The sequence below is a fragment of the Prionailurus bengalensis genome, chromosome E4 (genome assembly GCF_016509475.1).
Source record: "Prionailurus bengalensis isolate Pbe53 chromosome E4, Fcat_Pben_1.1_paternal_pri, whole genome shotgun sequence".
In the NCBI taxonomy this organism is placed as follows: Eukaryota; Metazoa; Chordata; class Mammalia; order Carnivora; family Felidae; genus Prionailurus; species Prionailurus bengalensis.
The window spans coordinates 58,493,216-58,498,990 of NC_057360.1; the positions used below are offsets into that span (position 1 = coordinate 58,493,216).

Below are 5,775 nucleotides of genomic sequence, written 5' to 3' on the forward strand. Positions count from 1 at the left end.
TTTCTGCTTGGGCGCTCCTCCTATAATGATGGCTGACATAGGAGAAGGCTTCTTCCCCACTAGGGTTATAATTTACCAGGAGGCTCCCCAAAGTGTGGGCACCTTCTCAGTCTTCTTAGAAAACCTATGTCCAAGGATCTCAGCGCAGGTTTTCTAGACTGGGTTAAATGGGTTAAACTTTTATGGCACCAACCAAGGTTCCAAATGAAATCGTGTCTGCTGCTGAAAACCACCTGGGGTCCCGGACACAGAAGGCATCAAGGTGAGCTGTTAAATCACCTAGTGATTCTCTGAGGTAAGCTGGCAGCGTCTCTCCTCTTCTTTTCTAGGATCTAAATCCCAGTTTCCCAGGCCTGGTCCTTGGTCTCCAAGTCCACGTAGCTATCCTCCACCCTGGAGTCCAAGAAACACTATGTCGGGACTCCTGGGGTGGGCATGCTGTTTAGACCTCCATATGCCCGCATTGCTTTGTATCACTCTCCAATCACGCTATGGTCTTCTGAACGATTGTTCTGCTGTTCCTATGTCTTTGTGCTTACCAAATACGACCTCTGACACCCAAGGAGAGTCAGTAGCTGTAAGCTAAATTGACATGCCAGAAAAGCCAGAAGCATGCGGCCTCAGGGTTCCACCCCACCCAAATCCTTGTGGTTCGGGACTACAGCTGATGCCGCTCTTTCACCTCAGACGCGAGAGCCACCCCCCGCATGATCTCTCTGAACGCTGCCAAGGTTTTGAGGAAACAAGTGGGGAAAGGCCACTTGGATTTGAAGCTTTTGGTTATGACATGAAAAGAACAGATGTCAGCCGGACCAGGCATGAAGGCGGAAAATAGCACTGTGGTCTTCTCCACGCAGACAAGAGGAGGATGTGAGGGGGGAGCCAGCCTGGAGCCCTTTGGAAGCTCCAGGTTTCTTACTGCTCTGTGTCCGTGAACTTCAGGGGACACCTCTATGGACCAACATGGCATGGACGAGACAATAGCGGCCAGAGACCTGGTGCTCGGGACCCAGATTTGGAAGGATACTTGGGATCATCAGGTCTATTTGTTTCACTTTCCAGTTGAGAACACGGAGGCCCATAGACCGACAGTAAACACACTCAACATACTCAAGGTCATATAATGGTTGGTAGCCCACCACAGGGAAGCTCTTGCTTTGGGAGATGCTTGCAGGTTGGCAGGTCTCTCCTTTAAGGGAAGACCCATCAAAGGTCTACATCCCCTAAATACATATCTAATGTGTCATATAATCTCAGAGTATCATTTTCCTAGGTATGCACATGTAAGTTACACGTACATTACAAAGCTTGTAACTTGCTCAAAGACATCCCTGAGACTAATCTCTCTCTGTCTCTCTGTCTCTCTCTTATCCATCTCCTACTGAGGAATGCGACACCCAAAATGGGTATGTTCTCTATCTTTGGGGATATTGATGGCTTAACAGCCAAGAGCAGACGCAGCATTCAGGAGACAGTACAAAGCAGAGTATGATTAAATGCTGAAACAGGTAGTCGGTGCTAGAGAAACTCAGAGGTAGGTGAGCTTCCTGGTGGCTGAAGTGAGCAGAGAGGCGTCGCAAGGAGGCAAAGGTGTCAGCCTAGGAAGCTTCTGCTTCTACAGAGGCAGGGGCAGAAATGAATTCCTTCTGATACCACAGGCACAGGAATGGGAGGAGGGCAAAACCTACCACTTCCGTCTCCAGGTCAGACAAAATCAGGGCTACTAGGCAAGAGCCAGGGTTGAAGCGACCTTGCCGGCCACAACTCTGTTCTCCAGCGGGAAGAATCAGGCTGTGTGTATTGTAAGTTTAAAAAGTAACTTCGTACCTGCTCATGACCTCAGGCAGAGGATTAATTAATGCAGACCTATAAAATACAGCCCTCAGTTCCTGAAAGGGTTCTGTTAGATAGCAATTTTCAACGTGTATGACACTGGGTTTAGAAACTTCATGAAGATTTATAGAAAGTGTAAAACACGGCTACAGCTATTAAACGAGAAAATCTAAAACCCGAGAATGAGTGGCAGGGGAGAATGGAGAAATTATAAATCTGCCAAATGTTTGAGTAAACATCATATTGGAAGACAAATTGAAAACATCTGACTGTGAAAAACTGTGGCCACGGAGTGGATTTGACAAGCTCTCGGTTAATACAGTAGTGGTACAGGAAGTTGAGACCCACGGCGTTTGATGGTTCTGTCTTTTTGCCAAATTCCCCCCGTCCAGAAAGGATTGCTTTTCTTAGTAGACCAGATGGATTGGTGAAGAAAGGACTGTCTGTACATTAAACATAAAATAAACATCAAATAATAAAATGTAAAGACCGTATATAAACATCTGGACAAAATGTTAAAAAAAAAAAAGCAGGCAATCTACTGCATATAATTCCAGATATGGAGTCATTTAGATGATTGACAGAATTCTCATTTATTTCTAAGCATTGGATATTTTATAGACGCGACTTCCATTAGACCACGTTTCTTCATGAATATTTGCCCTGCGTAATTTTCATCCTGGTAATATTTCCCCATTTTGGAACAGCAGCCAAGGGGTCAAAAGAGCCTTCTTTTGGAAAATGTGTTTTGTCTTTAGCAGGACAGCCATGATGATGCCAAATGACAAGGAGAGGCTGCTCCGTGTGAGGACGGTTAACTCTCTCTCTTCTAGTCTGGACTAGCTGTCCTTCTTGTGGCCACCTCCGACTTTGCTCAGTTATTAGCTGTCCTTAAGAACACGTTAGCAGCACAGAGGAGTGTCTCTTTCCTGTCCAGTCCATCAGATCCTGAAGTTCTAGAGATCGTAACAGAGAGACATGGCGTATCAGTGCATTGCCTCCTTCTTTTCCTGGATATCATACTGAATTGACAAATTTAAAGACAGTGAGAGAACATCTGAGGGGTAACTGTTACGTAGCCATCTCAAGGGAAATGGCTTGTCCTAGAGTAAGGCAGAAATATCTAAATATCCTATTTAAGTCACTTTGGAAATTTCGAGCTGTCAATCCCAAAGGGGGAAATGATGGATGTCCTCATCATACAGGCGCGTATAACTCAGCCACCTGAGTAATGGACAGACGGACAGACACACATCTACACAGATGAGAACATTAAGGATCGCTGATGCACAGTGACTCATCTGGACACAAACCTAATCAGAAGCAAAGCGAGGGCTAGAACTCAGACCTCTTAATTTTTAATGCATCTCTTTGCTGCACTGTGCTTTTGGATTAGCTGGCATAAATCCATCCGAACTCCAAAATGGTTTGAACTATTTGAAATGACACATTTCCTTCCTCTGCTGTCTCTGCCCCACCTAGGTTGTCCTACAGCTCAGAGCTGATCACTGCATTTCCTTTTGCAAAAACCTACAGCGCGGCTCCTTATTTCCCACCAAGGGGGCTTGCAAAGCTCCGCGACGTGCTTCCCACTGTCACTCCACGCTTTCCAACGCCTGGTCACTTGGAGTGTTTTCCAGCCTAATCAAACCACCCGCTGCCACACTTCCTCTTCCACCCCCTGAACCTCTGCTCACATCCCCTCCCCCCCCCCCCCCCCCGGAGAAACCTCCCCACACACCAGGCTTCCCTGTGAAAATTCCACTCGTCCTTTAAGGCCAGATCACATGCTGTCTCCTTTGGGAAGCCTTCCAGGAGACCCAGCTGTCTGGGACTGCTTCTCTTTCACTTTGCCGGTTTCTCTGCATCAGCTTGTATCACTGTCTGCCACCTGCTCCTCCAAAAGTCCTTTGAGGGAAAATCCCTCTTACTCCTCACTGCAACTCCAGAGCTTTGGACAGTGCTAGACCCAGAGTAGGTGCTCAGTTAAAACATACTCTTGAATAAATAAATGTGTTGGTTTATTAACATTATAATAGCTCCAACCTCTTCCACTCCAGAATCGGTGTATTCACATGAAAATAATTCAAATATGCTACATCAGTGAATAGATCAAGTAATTAGCCAATTGTCCATTTTTTCTTTTTTAATTACAAACTTGTTTTGCACGATGTCGGCATAACGCTGGCCTCTCGGCAGAACTTTCAGCAACTGGAACTGTAAAGTCAACTTCAAACCCAAGAGCAACACACATCGTCTTTGGTAGAAACATATACAATTCCGTAGTAAATTCCCCCGGTTATATTACACGGTCACACTTTGTCACTATTCATTTATTTCGATGACTCCACGATGCCACAAGAAATGTCCTACTCCAGACCTTCTCCCGTGGATTTATATACAGTATCTGCTTCCTAAATAGCTCATTAAACATTTACATCGATAAATGTGCTTCGAATATTAATGAAGAATAGCGTGGGGGAGAAAGTACTAGCTGGAGAAGGGGGCTGTGGAGGGTTGGAGGGGTGTGTTCCTAATATGCGGTTATGGTGCAACCAAGTTCAGCGGCTATCTGGGGAGGCAAAATTATCCTCTTGGTTTTTACAGTTAATACCACCTATATGTGGCAAGCAACCACACTCCCTTCCTGAACTGCAGCGTAAGTCCAGCAGACAGAGTACCTCGGGATCAGAGATTGGTCCCTTACATAGGACACGTTCAAGGTGAAAGGCAAGGTCCGTGTAGCCCAGCTCAGGCTGGTCCTGCTCTTTCTCCCTGTTTCTCCGTTCTGATGATCTTACAATACCAGGAGTCTGGCGTGGGCATCGTTCTTGTTTTCCACCAGGATTTCATACTCACAGATGAGCTCACAAAGTCCCAAGGCGTCATCTTTCAGTGAAGCCCATCTAATCCTCCTCCCGAAGTAATCCGAATCTTAGGGACTCTTTGAAAAGGCCAAAACAATTGGGAGTTTTTCGATCCATCTTTCCAGGAGGCACATTTTGAACATGGAAACCGGGGTGGGGGAGGCTCCGGAGGGGAGGGTTTGTGGGCAGAGGGCGCTCCGCTGATCTGTTGCCCCACACCGGAGGGGCGTGAGGAGTGTAACTGAAGACGTGGCTGTCACTTCTGAAAGGCCGCCAAGGTCTGTGTCATCACTGGCCTTCTAGACTGCTGTTCTGCCTCATCCAAATAACTGCTCTCTCCACGGGGCTTGGAGAAGCAGGGTTTTCATGCACACTTTCCTCCCAAGTTGGGCCGGCCAGCTACACTGCATTAAATCAAGTGTGATCCAAGCTGATTCTGCTTTAAAACGACTTCCAATTAGCATGCAGCAACATGGTAGAAGATTCCCAAATAGATCAATTAAATAGCCGCGTTGTGAAGAAATCATTTCCCATGGGTCTCATTTTTTTGCCCTTCGTGTGTTGGGGAAAAAAAAAATTTTTCCTGTAAAAGATGACTCCTCTGTAAAATATGAAATGATCTGATTAAAATGTTGCTTTCAAATGCTGCATTTGGAGCTGAGGGAGGTTTTCCCTTTTAATTCTTCTCTGGCTGACAGTCATTATCCGCCAGACTTCGAATCGTAAAACTCACCTTGTCACCCTGACCCCTTTCTCCCAGGAGAATGCACACAGCACAGGTTATTATAAGCTAAACGTGTTTATGGGTAAGTTGAAGGATTACAAAATACCCTCAGTCAATTGTTCAGGATCCAAAGAATAGAAACAATGTATATATATTCCTCCCGATGTGTGTGTGCCCTGGCACTCCCCAGCTACTCTGAATAAATATTGTTACTTTTTCCAAAATCTCTCAAAAGATTTCTCTAATAACTCTCTTATTTATTATCAAAAACTAAACACTAACACATTGTGAGCCTTTAAATGAAATTTCTTTTTGGTGCCTGGGTGACTCAGTCGGTTAAGCATCTGACTG

General features: G+C 45.6%; 1 long non-coding RNA gene across 1 annotated transcript; it reads right to left on the reverse strand.

The window, feature by feature from the left end:
* Window positions 1-2,407: 2,407 nt before the first annotated feature.
* LOC122475701 lies at window positions 2,408-5,422 on the reverse strand. The gene is made up of 2 exons (XR_006295284.1): window positions 3,575-5,422; window positions 2,408-2,789 (listed from the first exon to the last, which is right to left on the reverse strand). It is a non-coding gene; the product is annotated as an uncharacterized LOC122475701 (long non-coding RNA).
* Window positions 5,423-5,775: the final 353 nt, after the last annotated feature.